This window comes from Ovis aries, chromosome 20 (assembly GCF_016772045.2).
Source record: "Ovis aries strain OAR_USU_Benz2616 breed Rambouillet chromosome 20, ARS-UI_Ramb_v3.0, whole genome shotgun sequence".
NCBI classification, from domain to species: Eukaryota; Metazoa; Chordata; class Mammalia; order Artiodactyla; family Bovidae; genus Ovis; species Ovis aries.
Window position 1 is genome coordinate 38,593,457 of NC_056073.1, and position 18,925 is coordinate 38,612,381.

The following is an 18,925-nucleotide window of genomic DNA, read 5'->3' on the forward strand; positions in this document are numbered from 1 at the left end:
AGAGAGTTCCAGAAAAACATCTATTTCTGCTTTATTGACTATGCCAAAGCCTTTGACTGTGTGGATCACAATAAACTGTGGAAAATTCTGAAAGAGATGGGAATACCAGACCACCTGACCTGCCTCTTGAGAATCCTGTATGCAGGTCAGGAAGCAACAGTTAGAACTGGACATGGAACAACAGACTGGTTCCAAATAGGAAAAGGAGTACGTCAAGGCTGTATATTGTTACCCTGCCTATTTAACTTATATGCGGAGCACATCATGAGAAATGCTGGGCTGGAAGAAGCACAAGCTGGAATTAAGGTTGCTGGGAGAACTATCAATAACCTCAGATATGCAGATGACACCACCCTTATGGCAGAAAGAGAAGAGGAACTAAAAGCCTCTTGATGAAAGTGAAAGAAGAGAGTGAAAAAGTTGGCTTAAAGCTCAACATTCAGAAAACAAAGATCATGGCATCTGGTCCCATCACTTCATGGCAAATAGATGGGGAAACAGTGTCAGACTTTATTTTGGGGGGCTCCAAAATCACTGCAAATGGTGACTGCAGCCATGAAATTAAAAGACGCTTACTCCTTGGAAGAAAAGTTATGAACAACCTAGATAGCATATTAAAAATCAACTTAGAAGGTTAAAAAATTATTTTCCTGCCTAGATAGACTCTTGGTCCCATTTGCACTGTACAAACTTCAGTGTGGCTGCCAGCACACTGGACCCAGCAGCTCTGTCCGCTCCCCTTCTGCTGCAGCTGTTTGCAACTAACTTGAATCATTACCATTAAAAAGCTTCTCCCAATTTCTGAACCCAAAATACAGTACAGAGCATTGTTCATTCAACTACATTACAGAAAAATAGAGATTTGTTTTGAAAATAAAGATCTACCTAAAGCCCCAAGTCATTAAGTCAGAAACTAAATTGCAAGTTGATGGTAGTGAAATGCGAGCAGTGAAATGCGAGCCCAGAACTGGAGAAACAGACTCATTAAGGCCTAACTTTTTGAACTGCCAATGTTAACCAAGGCAATCTTAAATTAGAAGCATTTTTCTTGCTTCCAAGGAAACTCTTTCATCTACACAATTAAGGGGTTAGACAAGAGAAATGATTCTTCCCCAGAAAAGTACATGAGATTACCTCAGAAATGGTTCCAAACACGCACACATCCATCCACACCTCAGACCTGCTTAATCAGAAGGTGACATGTCTGTTTTGAAAACCTTGCGCAAAAGGATTCTGATCTACATCTTTAGTCTGAAAATTCCAAATCTCTGAAGTTCTTTCCAGCTCTAGGTGTTGACATCAATCAATGGAGCCAATGAGAAAAGGAGTTCTACAGAGTTGAATCAATAAGGCTCTGCAAGCAATAATGATCTGTTGATTACACAGTGAGATTGTAATGAAAGAAGAGAGGCACCTGGCTTCCACTCGTGGTTCAGTTGTTGAAAAGGTTTTACTGTTAGATTTTCATGTCACACATAGTCTTGGATAGAGAAAGGGCGTAGGCTTTGGCCCAAGTTCAAATTTTTATTCCTTCTTTAGTAGCCGGTTAACTAAACCTGCATTAGTTACTGCTCTTAAGCCTTTTTTGAGCCTCAGTTTTGTCACTGAACAGTGCCTCATAGAGAGCTGTGCGTGTGTGTGAAAGTAGATCAGTCGTGCGCAACTCTTTGTGACCCCACGGACTATATAGCCTGCCAAGCTCCACTGTCCATAAAATTCTCCATGCCAGAATAGTGGAGAGGGTAGCCGCTCCCTTCTCCAGGGGATCCTCCCAACCCAGGGACTGAACCCAGGTCTCCTGCATTGCAGGCGGATTCTTTATTCATCTGAAGCAAGCTGGGGAGGCCTTACAAATAGCTGTGAAAAGAAGAGAGGCGAAAAGCAAAGGAGAAAAGGAAAGATATAAGCATCTGAATGCAGAGTTCCAAAGAATAGCAAGAAGAGATAAGAAAGCCTTCTTCAGCGATCAATGCAAAGAAATAGAGGAAAACAACAGAATGGGAAAGACTAGAGATCTCTTCAAGAAAATTAGAGATACCAAGGGAACATTTCATGCAAAGATGGGCTCGATAAAGGACAGAAATGGCATGGACCTAACAGAAGCAGAAGATATTAAGAAGAGGTGGCAAGAATACATGGAAGAACTGTACAAAAAAAGATCTTCACTACCCAGATAATCACAATGGTGTGATCACTCACCTAGAGCCAGACATCCTGGAATGTGAATTCAAGTGGGCCTTAGGAAGCATCACAACGAACAAAGCTAGTGGAGGTGATGGAATTCCAGTTGAGCTGTTTCAAATCCTGAAAGATGCTGCTGTCAAATTGCTGCACTCAATATGCCAGCAAATATGGAAAACTCAGCAGTGGCCACAGGACTGGAAAAAGTCAGTTTTCATTCCAATCCCAAAGAAAGGCAATGCCAAAGAACGCTCAAACTACTGCACAATTGCACTCATCTCACATGCTAGTAAAGTAATGCTTAAAATTCTCCAGCCAGGCTTCAGCAATATGTGAACCATGAACTTCCTGATGTTCAAGCTGGTTTTAGAAGAGGGAGAGGAACCGGAGATCAAATTGCCAACATCCACTGGATCATGGAAAAAGCAAGAGAGTTCCAGGAAAACATCTATTTCTGCTTTATTGACTATGTCAAAGCCTTTGACTGTGTGGCTCACAATAAACTGTGGAAAATTCTGAAAGAGATGGAAATAGCAGACCACCTAACCTGCCTCTTGAGAAATCTGTATGCAGGTCAGGAAGCAACAGTTAGAACTGGACATGGAACAACAGACTGGTTCCAAATAGGAAAAGGAGTATGTCAAGGCTGTATATTGTCACCCTGCTTATTTAACTTATATGCGGAGTATATCATGAGAAACGCTGGGCTGGAAGAAGCACAAGGTGGAATGAAGATTGCCGGGAGAAATATCAATAACCTCAGATATTCGGATGACACCACCCTTATGGCAGAAAGTGAAGAGGAATTAAAAAGCCTCTTGATGAAAGTGAAAGAGGAGAGTGAAAAAGTTGGCTTAAAGCTCAACATTCAGAAAACGAAGATCATGGCATCTGGTCCCATCACTTCATGGGAAATAGATGGGGAAACAGTGGAAACAATGTCAGACTTTATTTTGGGGGGCTCCAAAATCACTGCAGATGGTGACTGCAGCCATGAAATTAAAAGACGCTTACTCCTTGGAAGAAAAGTTATAATCAACCTAGATAGCATGTTGAAAAGCAGAGACATTACTTTGCCAACTAAGGTCCGTCTAGTCAAGGCTATGGTTTTTCCTGTGGTCATGTATGGATGTGAGAGTTGGACTGTGAAGAACACTGAGCGCCGAAGAATTGATGCTTTTGAACTGTGGTGTTGGAGAAGACTCTTGAGAGTCCCTTGGACTGCAAGGGGATCCAACCAGTCCATTCTGAAGGAGATCAACCCTGGGATTTCTTTGGAAGGAATGATACTAAAGCTGAAGCTCCAGTACTTTGGCCACCTCATGCGAAGAGTTGATTCATTGGAAAAGACTCTGATGCTGGGAGGGATTGGGAGCAGGAGGAGAAGGGGACGACCGAGGATGAGATGGCTGGATGGCATCACAGACTCGATGGACGTGAGTCTGAGTGAACTCCGGGAGATGGTGATGGACAGGGAGGCCTGGCGTGTTGCGATTCATGGGGTCGCAAAGAGTCGGATACGACTGAGTGACTGAACTGAACTGAACTGAACTGAAGGAAGCCCACAGAGCATAGGTGCTGGGTAAATGTTACTTCCAAACAGATCATACTCCCTTCTGCTTCTGCCTCCTTGTTTATCAAGATAAGCCTTTTCCTTATCTCTATTAAGGCTTCTCTCATTATAAAACAAATCAGACATTTTGACTTAAAAATAAAGTACTGGTGGTTTAGTCACTAAGTTCTGTCTGACTTGTGACCCTGTGGTCTGTAGCCCTCCAGGCTCCTCTGTCCATGGGTTTTCCAGCCAAGAATACTGGAGTGGGTGGCCATTTTCTTCTCCAGGGGATCTTCCCAACCCAGGGATCGAACCCAGGGTTCCCGCATTGCGGGCAGATTCTTTACCAGCTGAGCCACAAGGGAGGTTATTATATAGCAACTCTGATCAGCCTTTCACTAGGCTTCTCAGATACAACAAATTTGACTTGTTTTCACTCTCATCTTCTTTCATCTCCATATTTTAAGGGAGATGGTAAAAACAAAATCAACCAGCTGCATGTGAAGACTGTATACATACTTGATAAATAAATTGATTTGTAACCATAATAACCATATACGGGTTCCAATGTTAATAACGCATATCCCATTTGTTTTCATATATGGATTTCACTTTAGCAAATCATATAATGAGGCTTTTTATTTCCCATAACCTCCCTAATGTGTTCTCAGAACAGTTGTGGGTGGAATCATAGTTTAAAAAGCATGGATTAGGCTTTATATTTTTATTTTTCCAATAACATGAAAAAATAATGAAAATGAACAGCAAAGGTGCAATTTTCTAAAATGAGCAAATTTTAATTTAGGGTGATATCTAAGCATAACAGAATAACTAAAGAGAATATTGCAGCATGGAGACTATTGCAGCCCAGAAATTCCTAAGATATTATAAGATTTGCCCATTTACACTTGGTTGACTTGGGGATGTTCCATTAGATTCCTGTATCACCTGACATATGGTGGCAGACATCTATTTTTTTTAATTAAAAGAAATGATAAATTTTGCAAAATCCTTCAAAACTGTGGGTACTTGAAACCAGGGTAGACAGTTTTTTTTCACTGTCAAGACAGGGTGTGGTCCCAGAGTTTCCACTGAAGGCCACTTCAGGAACATAACATTTCTGTTGTGTCTGGGCTGACTTCTGCCATATCCTAGCAATGAAGATGGAGCTCATCCAATGCCTGTCGCCTAAATCCGAGCTCCCCAGTCAAGCCACAGATTCCACAATTTCCCTCTTTCAAGTTATCATTTCAAATCCTGATTCTGACATGCATCAAGTGAAAAAAAAAAAGACAATATTAAACAAGAAAAAAAATACATATCAATTTATTTACTACTCTGTTAGTAGTTTCTATTTTTACCCATGTTTCAAAAAGCTCTATGCTTTTGCATACTTTATGCATTTGAGTCATTTTGATAAATGTGTATTTTAGACTTCTGAGCTATAGTAAGAGTAAACTCATAAATGAAAATGTTAACCTGAATTATTCCAGTTTGTCACTTTATATTCACTAAGCAATTGAGTTAAATAATAGTAATTAGTTCCACCAAATTAACACTATTATGATTAGATAATTTGCTTGTGGTTATTCAACAAGCCAGGAATAATTCCTAAGAATAAAGTATAAAACCTACAACTAAATTTAGCAAGAAGAATACAGTACCGACTTTTTTTAAGTTTTTTTAGTATTTATTTTTATTTTTGGCTGCACTGGGTCTTAGTTGCCACATGTGGGATCTAGTTCGCTGACCAGAGATCAAACACGGGCCCCCAGCATTGGGTGCTTGGAGTCCTGGTCACTGGATCCCACCAGGGGAGTCCCCAGTACCGATTTTTCATTGTAGTTTCAGTAGGACATTAAGGAGAAGTTTCAAATGAAGGGTGGGATATATACCAGATTCACAGGTGGAAGGACTCAATGTTGTAAATATATAAATTCTCTCCACATTAATTTTTATATAATTCAATATAATTCCAATAAAAAGTAAAATGGAATGGGGAGGGGGGTAGATCACAAAATGAAGTTAAGGACTTCTAGTCAATAAGGCATGCTGAGCCGACTTGGAAAGTCCACTCTATAACACCCCTTGTCACCCTATCCCATCCCCTTCTGTGCTAACACACAGAAGCTCTGGATAAATATAATGAATTATTTTAAGTGCATAGCTGGGCAGAAAGCAAGAAAAGGAAGTCTCCTAGAAACAAAAAAGAAACTCAAAACCCACGACAGTGATTAGAAATCAAAGACCTAGTAGGAATATGAGAATCGGATATTTACCTTTGAGTGTAGAATTTACCTACCAGGTGAGGCTTACATAAAGTCAGGAGGGTAGAAGGACAAGAAAAATTCCATCCTCTCCCTGGATCAGGAAGATCCCCTGGAGGAGGGCATGGCAACCCAGTTCAGTATTCTTACCTGGAGAATCCCATGGACAGAGGAGCTGGACAGGCTACAGTCCATGGGGTCACAAAGAGTCAGGCATGACTGAAAACAGCTTAGCATGCTCAGAAGGAAAGTAGTACAAAACAAGATTTCAAGAAGAACCACACACAGATCTAGAATTGAAAATATCTTGAATGAAAAATAAAAAAAAAGTAGACCATTTTAATAGTGCCACACTTAAGGGGAAAGGATTTACAGAGGTGTACACCAGGGAGGAGAATCTTAGGAGACATCTTGGAATTTTGCCTTCTACAGGGAAAAAGCAATATTTCACGATATGCCCCAGGTCACATCACTTTTAGCACTTTTGCTCTTAACCACTGTGACAGGGAACTGTACGAGAACGGCGTGGCATTGTCCTCAGGATCTTAAGTGTACAGGACTTCATCTACTGAAGACTGACTCACGCCCTGTACAAGTAACCACCTCTCTTCCTAATATATTAGTCCATTTAATATACCACCGATGGATCCAAAATTCCATTTCTATGGTATAAACCACATTTGCTGTCAATGTAAATACTCTGTGTGACTCAAATGTATTTTTCAAGTTGTCTTTTCAACTCGGAAAGAGTCGGACATGACTAAGCGACTTCACTTTCGCTTTTCAACTCTAGGCACGCATTAATAAAAATATTATTTAGACTGTCCCCTTGTCACTCCTTGACCATAAAAGTCTTTGAATAACACTGCAAATGCTGCAAAGATTATATGGAAGCTAACAGTTTAAAATTCCCAAAAGCTGAAAAGAGGCAGCCATTAGCATTCTTGTTTATTTTAGAGTTTATTGGCTTATGAACATCCTCTTTACTGTTTTACAGGAACACATACACTTTTAAAAAATTGATCAGTGGCAGAATACAAATGGTGAACAATTCATCTTAGCTGTTTATTGCTTCTATGATTCTCTAGAAACAGAAGGGGAAAAATGTCTCATGTTGCTTATTACACAAAAGCCCTATCTCAGATCATTTCCCCAGCTGTGGAACAGATTGCAAACCTCATCTTATAATTACCAAATGTGTACCTTAATTGATTAATTAAAATTCTCATAGCATCATTTTAAGAAATGAAAACTGTTATTGTGACATTTCCGTGGATAAATTTGATTCCTATAATAACCGTATCTGCCTTTCCCTCCTATTGTTTTGCCAATTATGTATCATTGAAAAACTATAAATGGTTTTGTATGTGACTCCTAAAATGAACCAGCAAGACTCGTGGGATAGAATCAGAAAATGACTGTTTCCTACACTGCCTCTTTAATTTTATTATGTGGTGTTTTTCTTTTGTCCTTGGATGAAATTCGAAGATAGTTGTCATGACTTCTAATCACTCAAATAATTAAGTCTTTTCAATTCACTCTAGATCCAAAAAAATCACAATTCTGTAATGTTTCTAATCGAATATAGCACTTAAAACTCTTCCAACTTCATGTGACAAGGCTCCCTCCTGCAACTAGGTATGGCCCACTGCACACTTCCCAGGTGTATTGGGAAAGGGATACAAAGACTCTTTCTCTCTCTGGCTAATTGAGGTTGCCCCACTGTCTGATACAAAAGTGGGGTGAGGTAGGGGGAAAATGAGACAGAAAATTCTTCCTTGATTAATACAGACTAATTAGATCATTAGATCTAATAATGGTGATCTGTGAGCGTGAAAGTGAAAGTGAAGTCACGCAGTTGTGTCTGACTCTTTGTGACCCCATGGACTGTAGCGCACCAGGCTCCTCCATCCATGGGATTCTCCAGGCAAGAATACTGCAGTGGGTTGCCATTTCCTTCTCCAGGGGATCTTCCCGACCCAGGGATCAAACTCAGGTCTCCTGCATTGCAGGCAGACGCTTTAACCTCTGAGCCACCAGGGAAGCTCAGGATCTGTGAGCGTAGTGGGTGTTTAAAGCTTACTTTTTTTTTAAATTGAAGTACAGCTGATTTTCAGTATTGCTTTAGTTTCCAGGTGTATAGCAAAGTGATTCATACATACATATATATATATTCTATTCTTTTCCATTGTAGGCTATTACATGATATTGAATATAGCTCCCTATGCTATACAGTAAATCCTTGTTATATCTTTTTTATTTAGTAGTATGTATCTGTTAATCCTACACTGCTCATTTATCTCCCACCTCACTTTCCCTTTGATAACCATAAGTTTTTCTATGTCTAGAGTCTGTTTCTGTTTTGTAAATAAGTTCATTTGTGCTATTTTTTTATATTCCATGTATAAGTGATATCACATGATATTTGACTTTCTCTCTGCCTGACTTACTTCACTCAGTAATAGTCACCTCTAGGTCCTTCTATGTTGAGGCAAATGGCATTATTTCATTCTTTTTTATGGCTGGGTAATATTCCATTATATGTTTCACAATTTCTTTATCCATTCATCTACTGATGGACACTTAAAAAGCTTACTTTTTCTGTTGAACCAGGAGTGGGATGCTGATGAAGATAATGGAAGTTAGAGCGGCTGAAAACCTTGAATCTCCTCATCACCGGGGATCTCTCACCTACGGATCCCTTTTTGCAGATGGTTACTTACAACCCCCTCCTCAGTTTACCCAGCTGGGGTCCAGTCCAAGGGCCCTCTTCCATATGACCTGAGGACCTCAGCTAGCTCACGCTCTAGGGTGATGACCTGCTTCTGTTCTTCGGATAACAACCCATGTGCTCTGTGCCCGATCAAACTAAGGAGCGATGCAGTGACATCTCTTTCACTCCGTCATCAGAGGAGCTAGCTAGCCAGTCCCTCATCCTTCAGATTTCTCAGGCCTGAATCTCTACACCTCTCCTGAAGGGATACACATTAAATACTCTAAATGATCTGCATAAAACCCTTTCTCTGGACGTGAGCTGAGGAGCAGGTACCTCACACCGTTTTGTTGGCGGCCAGGATGGGGCCACTCAAATACACCACCAACTCTCTAAAAACCTTCTAATAATTATTTCCCTGGCCTCTTGCATCATGTTTTATCACCTGGAAGTGGCCAACAAGCTAATCATGAACAATTTAAACTGGTTTTCCCACATGGGCGCTGTGGTCTTACACCTAACTTTGGAATGCGGCCTCTCTTGTCTTGAGCCACAGCTAAAACTGAGAACTATCAACAGGTTCCATTTTAATATCCTGTTCCATGTGTACTCATATTTCTCTCAAGTGAAAAATATTTCTATTTCTTTTTTTCCCCCGAGTAGAAAATGTGTATGCCGTTGGCTCACAGACACCTCCAAGGAGGGTTTGAACTTTCAAGAGTTAAATAATTCTAGAAAGCGAGGTTTAAGCACCAACCATGAAGGATGAAATGACAATGACTGAAGCGGGGTGACAGGGTGAGGTGGGGACCTAGTTAGAAGCACACTGGAGAAAGAGTCAAAGATACAGTCAGAGTTCCCAAGCTATGTAGCCGGACTGAACCCAGGAGCTTCTATTCTCCCAGCCTGGCTCCTCTTCCATGAAACCAAGTGGTACAGTCATCTGGGAGCTATCTTAGATTCTTCCCTTTCTCTCGTCCGCCAAGTCCAATCAGTAATCAAGCTTTATTACTGCCACATATAAAGCATCCCTTCTTTCCTGACACTGTTTAATTTCTGTAAGAGTTAATAGGGACCTTTTTTTTTTTTTTTTAAGAGAGTGGAGTATGTGTACATGTTAATGAAAAAGAATCAGTCGAGAAGAGATTAAAAATATTTGAGAGAAAAGGCAATTGGTGAGGCCAGATCCCTAAAGAAGAAGAGATGGAAACTTGAAAGTACTGATAAATCTTGAGCAAGAGAAGAAAAACTTGACTATTTAAGAAACTGACTTGCTCATAAAGCTAAATTTACTTAACTCCCTAATGTTGATATTTTCTTTTCTGAAATAAGATGAGATGGGAATGTTTTTAATGTCCTTACTAGAAAAAGATTTAAAATTGGCAGACATTCAGTCCCTACAATTCTGGGGTAGGATTTTTGCTTCTCCCCCAAGTCCAAATCCAGTACCCCAATCTTGAGTACCTGCTTGGCGACTGACCTCTCTCTCCTTCCGCCTAAGGGAGAAACATTTTTCTATTGGCTGTTTGCACTTTTCTATCTTCCCGACGCTCATTCATCATTCCACTTCCTTTTGTCTGTATCTCACCACAGAAACTGCCCATGGCTGAGGTCACACTTACCCAATTGCCAAACCCAATGGTACCTTCTTTGTCCTTGTGATGCTAATGAGAGTCCATCTTAAATTTCTCCATTCCCTTAGATTCTCTGATTTCACACTCTCCTGATCTTTGTCCTCTGTTCTGGCCACCCTTCCTCAGGCTCCTCTTGTTCACTGGCTTCCTATGTGCACTGAGTTTCACTGCTGACGGTTCTTTTTGCCCCACTCTCTTGGTTTACCTCGTCCACACTTTCTACCGTGACATGTGTTCTGACAACTCCTCTATAATCACCTTGTGTGATCTGTACCACTCTTGGGTGTGACTATCACCTTTTCCAGATGAAGGAGATGAGGCTAAGAAAACTAATTTGCAAAAGCTGCATGATTAGTATTAAGGAATACTAATAAGCCACAACCTTCCGAATCCAAAGGCCATGGTCCTCTGATTCCAAAGGATAAAATAAGGTATACAACTGAAAATAGACAGGTTTCAGGAACATATCAGACTGTTGACTGATTTTACATCTTGGTCTTGGACAATACTAAGGAAACTAAGGATTACCTCTTCTGTAAGCCTACTTATAAACTGAAATATATTTATATACAAATATACAAATTCACATATGCTATTCCAAATACTCTTACCTCTGCCTGCTCACATGGTTTCCCAAGAAACATTTCAATAGTGATAAGTTGCTCAAGTATGCTAATGGAGAGTACTATTTTAAAAAGGAAAAAAGTCTGGACTCATTAAATACTACAGGAAAGAAGCATGAAGTGACAGGACCTTGCTGAAAGATTTAAAGCAAAATTTCCTGAGGTACTTCTGCACTTTCCAAGAGGGGGCAGAAATGAGAACAAGGGCTACATGAGTTTCTGGCAGCAACAGTCCCAGTTGGCAGACCTAGAAACTGAGCTGTATGAACAAGACAGTTGCTGTATATACTAGGAAAAGCTGGCTTAAAACTCAACATTCAAAAACCTAAGATCATGGCATCTGGTCCCATCACTTCAAGGCCAATAGATGGGGTAACAATGGAAACAGTGAGAGACTTTATTTTCTTGGGCTCCAAAATGATTGCAGATGGTGACTACAGCCATGAAATTAAAAGACGCTTGCTCCCTGAAGAAAAACTACGACAAAGCTAGACAGGATATTAAAAAGTAGAGACATTACCATACCAACAAAGATCTGTCTAGTCAAAACTACGGTTTTTCCAGTAGTCAAGTAGTTGGACCATAGAGAAAGCTGAGCGCCAAAGAATGGATGCTTTTGAACTGTGGTGTTGGAGAAGACTCTTGAGAGTCCCTTGGACTGCAAGAAGATCCAACCAGTCAATCAAAGCCCCTTAAAGGAAATCATACCTGAATATTCATTGGAAAGACTGGTGCTGAAGCTGAAACTCCAATACTTTGGCCACCTGATGTGAAGAACTGACTCATTGGAAGAGACCCTGATGTTGGGAAAGACTGAAAGCAGGAAAAGAAGGGGATGACAGAACGAGATAGTTGGATGGCATCACTGAGTCTGAGCAAGCTCCAGGAGTTGGTGAAGGACAGGGAAGCCTGGCATGCTGCAGTCCATGGGGTCACAAAGAACTGGACATGACTGAACAACTGAACTGAACTGAATACGTACTAGGCGTAGCAGTGGAGCCTCTGTTTACAAAGCTCTGTGTACAAAGATATTTTTAAGAACCAGCTAAATGCAGAGAACGATGTCTGCCTTTGGGGACATGGAAGAAAAGGTTGCATTCCACAGGTGCAAAGAGTCTCTCCTGGACTAGAAGCTTTTACCGTTAAAGATTAAACTTTGAGATAACTCGTCACCTCTTTACGTACGGTTTACTGTTGATTAGACAGAATAAACAACAAAGTCAAAAGAAGTTGATTAAAACAAACTTATGAGACTAATGTTAAAACTTGAGAGTCCCTTGGACTGCAAGGAGATCCAACCAGTCCATCCTAAAGGAGATCAGTCCTGGGTGTTCATTGGAGGGACTGATGTTGAAGCTGAAACTCCAATACTTTGGCCACCTGATGGGGAGAGCTGACTCATTTGAAAGGACCCTGATGCTGGGAAAGACTGAGGGCAGGAGAAGGGGACGATGGATGAGATGGTTGGATGGCATCACCGACACAATGGACATGGGTTTGGGTGGACTCCGGGAGTTGGTGATGGACAGGGAGGCCTGGCGTGCTGCGGTTCATAGAGTCACAAAGAGTCGGATATGACTGAGCTACTGAACTGAACTGAACGTTAAAACTTACTGCTAAATAAGGCATCACCAACTCAATGGGCATAAGTTTGAGCAAACTCTGGGAGATAGAGAAGGACAGGAAAGCCTGGCATGCTAATGGGGTCACAGAGATGGACATGACTTGGCAATGGAACAACAACTATAATATAAAGGAGACTTAAAAGACAGTTTAATAAAGGAATACACATTTTAATTTGTAATTGCTCTAGCAGGACAACACTGGGAGACAGAATTTCTAAAAACTTTGAAGGAAATGAATGATTCAGTGTAACAGAATCACTTATAGGGAGCAATGGAGAATGTAGCAAATAATCACACTATAGATAAAATCACCATATGACGTGAAATTATAAAGTATATTTTAAAAAGCATCCTGATTGTTAAGGATTAACGCTACTTTGGAACACATATTTTCAATGTAGTAATTGTCTTTAGTCATTAAATCTATCTAAGAATGTTGAGCTCCACACATTGAACACACTTACACTGAAATATAAGGACAAGAGAAGACTTTATAAGGTCTTTGCAGAATTAGGAAATTTGCCAGATATCCCCAAATTAGCATGCTATCATCTACAGAGTCAATCAACAGCTTGTACTCATAGAGATACTCATATGGGGTGTTGAAAGGGGTATGTGAGTATGCCCAAGAGGCTTAACTTCTGAGTCACAGATCTATATAAAAGGAATGATAACATCTATCCATTAGGGCTATAGAGATACTTTTATGTATGTAAAATACCTCAATAAATAAATGGTAGAGAGTTGTAGCACTAGCAAGAGTACTCCCCTAGAATCTATATGGTTTCTTAAGATTGGATCCAATCCTTTCAGTGCCTACGTATTGGGATAAATTCTTTTGGAAATCTTCAACCATAGGAACTTGGGAAGATAGATCTTTTAAGACAGAAGATCCTGAAAGGCGGAAACATCAAGAAGTGGAACTTCCAAAAACCAAGTCTTATTTAAGTAGGATTTTGAGGACTGGAAACTCCAGTGATTGTCTCCACTATTTCAGAATAAAATCTCTGGGAGGGGTCTGAAGGCCAATCATTTCTGAATGATTTGCTGACTTAGTAATTCATGTTCTTCACATACCTCACCACCTTACTTTTCTTTCTTTACCATCATCTTGCTTAGGATACTCCTTTTCTTCTGTCAATCAGTTGAAATAGACCGCATCCAAAGTAATGAAAAACACAGGATGCTAGTTTACAATAATTCACTGGCTTTGTAAACATTGCCCTTAAGGTCACATTTTGAGTTTCATTGAAAATCAGAGATTTGCAACATACTTTAATGCTATTCCTGTATCATTGAACTTGTAAAGAAATTCATTTCAAATGAGCAAAGTCCTCACTACTACAAGAACTGGAATGAATATAAAATTGAATGCCTATGAAAAGAATATGAAATGTAAAGTCTCTCCTCCAAGTTTGGATTATGGCTACAACTGGATCAATATTCATCTGTAGAAAGACATTATTAGAATCTAGATGGCTTCTAAAGTATCTTCCAATTTTAATGCTGTATGACTCGATTATTTCTGTGTAGGTGAATCATAGAAATTAAATTAACATGGCATGATTAAATAAGGCAATTTGTGAGCGGGGCTGCCCTAAGCCTACTCTCTCTGTGGCTAAAGGTATTTCTTAGAATACTGAGCTAAAAATGTAACTACATTCTGCAACCAATGCAAACGTTGTAATTGATGGGAGGGGAAAAAATTCAACCCAGAGTGCCAACAATTCCTCTATGAGCTAGCGTGGCAGGGAGAGTGTGGGGTCAGTGAAGCATCAAGTTACAGACTAAATTAAAGACCTGGAGAAGAGTGACAGGGTCTAATCATCCAGTGTCTGAGGTCGCCAGAGTTGGATCTGCCACCCTTACTCGCTCACAAAGAATTGCTCAGCGGATGCTGAGCGCATAGACTAAGGGCCCAAACATCTTACATTAAAAAGGCCTTCAGTTCCAAACAGCTCTTTATGGAATTATTTCCTTGAAGTTTTTAGTTCTGTCATATTAAAATTGGCATGAAAAAGTAATCAAAACCTAATGCTTACAGTGCTCTGCCACAAAGAAAAATATTGTGGGTTTTCATTCCTATTAAAAACATGTGTTACGTATATATACATAATTATGTAAGTCCCAGACCCAGTGTACACACAAATACACAAAAACCATAGGAAAATAATAATAGCTTTCCCCAAGCCAACAGATTTTATAACACAGTGTTATACTCTGTCCATAACTCCCCTCATGAAGCCAATGCTTTGAGAATGTCAGTGGATAATGAACATTTCTGCATATTTTGTGTCATAAGCTGCAAACACGAGATATGTAGGAAGGAATTAAGGTCACTGTTAAAACTCACACACAGTATTTTCTAGACTTGGTTGTCTAAATTGTGTGTATCTGCTATTTTTCCTAGGGGAAAGTTAATTTTAGAAAGGAGAAAAAGTTTGCCAGGAAAGCAATCCCATTGGCTCAATACCTAGACAGTGACTCTGAAAGTTCAAAATGCTTTACAGACAGTCGCCTACTTGTCCTTAATATCCTTGAAAGCAAGTATCAGATACTATTCCTGTTTCATAACAAGCATCTTATTTCATAAAATGTTGTATGATTTACCATTATACCTACTTCATGGCGTTTGAAAACAATTAGTCCTTCACCTCAAATTTCCGAAAGACAAATGCAACTCTTTATTTTCCCTAGCAGTTACACTCAGAGTTTGTTAGGTACTTAGAATGGTTCAGGTATACATATACATGAAAAGCAGCAGGTGGACATCAATGACAGTTTGAGATGGAGAAACAGTACTTGTGCAAACTCAAACACAATACAATTTACACTCTTAACCAAGTCAGGGTTAGAAGAGCTTGGTTCAAAATACTGAGGAATGTAAATAAGACCTAAATCAATTTATATGATAATTCCTCTTTTAGTTCCTAGAGATATAGTTCATTTGGGTCTTTAGCCTTAAAACAACCAACAAGTAAAAATGCCAGTGGTAACTGAAAGTCAGCCAGTGTAAGCAAAATGAAGGACTTTTCTGATTCCCAGGAGAATAGGCCTCAGCCCTCTCTAATTGCCACAGTACTTGTGAAGCAGTTCCTACGTTTTAAAAGTTGATGTGTAAAAGCTAACTCTTTAACAAGGGCTCTTGGAAGTGCAGTATTTCTCTCCAACCTGTATCTTAATTTCAGAAGAACTGTTTAGGCTCTCTTCCCAAAATTGCCGTCTTAAAACCAATGGCACGCACCAAACTCATCAGTTTGAAGGGAACCTGCTTTTACTCCGTTTAAACTCCCTGTTCACGCTACGATTTTCAGCTGATGTTTACCAACAGCTGGGTGCCCATTCTCCTTCTCATAAGGACCTCATAGATATTTTCAGATAATTATGAGAGACAGCTCATCGCATTCACCTGAAGTTCTTTTTTTTTTTTTTTCCAATACACGGAAGACTTTTCTCACACGCACACACCTTGCCATCTCTTAATCAGGCTCTCAGCATCCAAGGAGAAGCTATTTACACTGTGATAAAGTTCTAGCGCCGCAATCACCCAGAACACCCTGTAAACTTATCACAGTGTTTCATTTTCAGGAAAAACAAAAATAAAACCAAGGCACCTCAATCCCTGTTTGGTGCAGATACACAAGATAAGACAGCTACCTTGACCAGGGGTTAATATCCTCCCAAAGTTAGGATAGTAACAAAAGGGGGGGGAGGGTATGTGTTGGAAGGGGAAGAGTTGTGATCTCAGCCTGGAAATGACTAGACTCCGGGGAATACCGGTGTGCCGATGCCTACGACACACACCTGGGCAGAGTGGACGACACCCGCCTCCCCCGCCCGCCGCCCCTCTCTCCCGGGGCCGGGGGCGCGGGGTTTCGGAGCTGCCTTGGGGGAAAGGGGAGTAAAGAGAGGGGTGAGGGCGGAGAGGAGGCGGGGGTCCGCGAGCGTCCGAGTCCCAGCGGGCCGACCGCCCGAGGCTCAGCCCCGCGCCTAGGGGGCCGGGGAGGGGGCGAGGGAGGGAGTAGGGGGTGACAGCTTGGGGAGGCCGAGGAGGCACCTGGCCCGGGGCGAGGGCAGCACCCCTCGCCCCTCCTTACCGTGCGCGTGAGGTCGGCGCCCGGACGGGGAGACTAGGAGGGGCAGGACACGGGCGCAGGCCCGCGGAGGTCCGCTGTCAGCTTCCCCAGGCAGCAGCTCCAGGTACCCGAGGCGCTCGGATCTCCAGGCTACCAGCCGCTGCGCGCGGCTAGAGGCCCCTCCCCCGGCCCTTGCCCCCGATGCTGCCTCCCCAACCCCTCCCGCTCGCCTCTGCGCGCTCCCCTTCTCCCCCTGCTGTTTATCCCGGAGAGCTGGGGCCCCTCTCCCGAGCCTTGCCTCCCCCGCGCGTGCACGCACACACCTCCCCCAGGAACGAGCTCTCTTTAGGAAGCAGGCAGCGAACGCGATCCTTGAAATTCTGGAGCTGGGCGATTTCAGGAAAAAAAAAAAAAAAAAACCTTTTAAAATCTCTGATCTACCCTCTGAGGTTCAAAGCATTCATCCCTGCCTCCGTCCTCATTTGTTCTAATCACAGCATCTCTCGACAGTTGATGTTGATTGTACTCTGAGAATCTTCTGCCAGTCAGTCTAATTTTTCCAGAATAGCTCTTTCCATTTCATTGTTTTAAAAATGTAGACGTCCCCACTAGTTACACTTAGGTTGCCAGGACTTTCGGTTGGCCCCAAGAAGGATACGTTCAGCTGTGCAAATCGGGACAGACCTCTTTTGCTAGTATTGTCGATACCTACCACCTATCAGGGCCCCAAGTCAGGGCAAAGGCAATTAATTTCACTTGGCTTTGTGTACTGAGTGTGCCCGGGGCCTCCGTTCTCAAGAGTGATGCAGTCCTGAAGTTCTGGAGAGGAGCAGCTGTATGTATTCAAAGAGAAATCTAGTAGCAAATGAACTAGCAAAAAGGAGAGCATACTGAGCAATACTATGAAAGATGAGAGTGATGGAAGGGGGTTGCGAAACATCGCTGTATCACTAACAGGAAAGCTCTCCGAGTGACATATCCCTACTGGGAATGTAGAAGGTGAGTTGTCCAGTGCCCCAGTCGAGTAGGACTTCCTGCGAACTCGGATTGCAGCAGCCAGGCCTCTCTGTCTCTCATCTCCCCAAGTTTGCCCAAGTTCATGTCCAGTGCATCAGTGATGCCATCCAGCATCCTCTCATCCTCTCAGTGGTGAGTCGTTAAATGGCATTTATTTGTTCGTTTACCTATCTATATATATATGGAGTAGGTTAGAGTGTAGCATTATTCATAGGTTGTAATTTAATAGTGATGGTGATTGGTAGTTTCAGTCAGTTCAGTCACTCAGTGGTGTCCGACTCTTTGCGACCCCATGAACCGCAGCATGCCAGGCCTCCCTGTCCATCACCAACTCCCGGAGTCCACCCACATCCATGTCTATCAAGTCGATGATGCCACCCAACCATCTCATCCTCTGTCGTTCCCTTCTCCTCCTGCCCTCAATCTTTCCCAGCATGAGGATCTTTTCCAATGAGTCAGCTCTTTGCATCAGGTGGCCAAAATATTGCCGTTTTAGCCTCAACATCAGTCCTTTCAATGAACACCCAGGACTGATCTCCTTTAGGATGGACTGGTTGGATCTCCTTGCAGTCTAAGGAACTCTTAAGAGTCTTCTCCAACACCAGCATTCAAAAGCATCTATTCTTCAGCACTCAGCTTTCTTCACAGTCCAACTCTCACATCCATACATGACCAATGGAAAAACCATAGCCTTGACTAGATGGACCTTTGTTGGCAAAGTATTGTCTCTGCTTTTTAATATACTGTCTAGGTTGGTCATAACTTTCCTTCCAAGGAGTAAGCATCTTTTAATTTCATTGTTGCAATCGCTATCTGCAGTGATTTTGGAGCCCGGAAAAATACAGTCAGCCACTGTTTCCACTGTTTCCCCATCTATGTCCCATGAAGTGATGGGACCGGATGCCATGATCTTAGTTTTCTGAATGTTGAGCTTTAAGCCAACTTTTTCACTCTCCTCTTTCATTTTGATCAAGTGGCTCTTTAGTTCTTCTTCACTTTCTGCCATAAGGGTGGTGTCATCAGCATATCTTAGGATATTGATATTTCTCCTGGCAATCTTGATTCCAGCTTGTGCTGCTTCCAGCCCAGCGTTTCTCATGATGTACTCTGCATATAAGTTAAATAAGCAGGGTGACAATATACAGCCTTGACATACTCCTTTTCCTATTTGGAACCAGTCTGTTGTTCCATGTGCAGTTCTAACTTTTGCTTCCTGACCTGCATAGAGGTTTTT

General features: G+C 41.6%; 1 protein-coding gene across 3 annotated transcripts in view; it reads right to left on the reverse strand.

Annotated features, from left to right (window-relative positions):
- The window catches only part of RNF144B (ring finger protein 144B), a 149,992-nt gene extending 133,154 nt beyond the window's left edge, over positions 1–16,838 (reverse strand). For 2 of the 3 annotated variants that reach the window (XM_027959013.3, XM_060403470.1), the window contains exon 1: positions 16,696–16,838. The gene's annotated coding sequence lies outside the window, so the exon portion shown is untranslated. Of the gene's footprint in view, positions 1–2,199; positions 2,364–16,695 lie in introns of those variants that run through there. The other variant, XM_060403469.1, reaches the window with a different exon arrangement.
- Between the last annotated feature and the right edge of the window lie 2,087 nt (positions 16,839–18,925).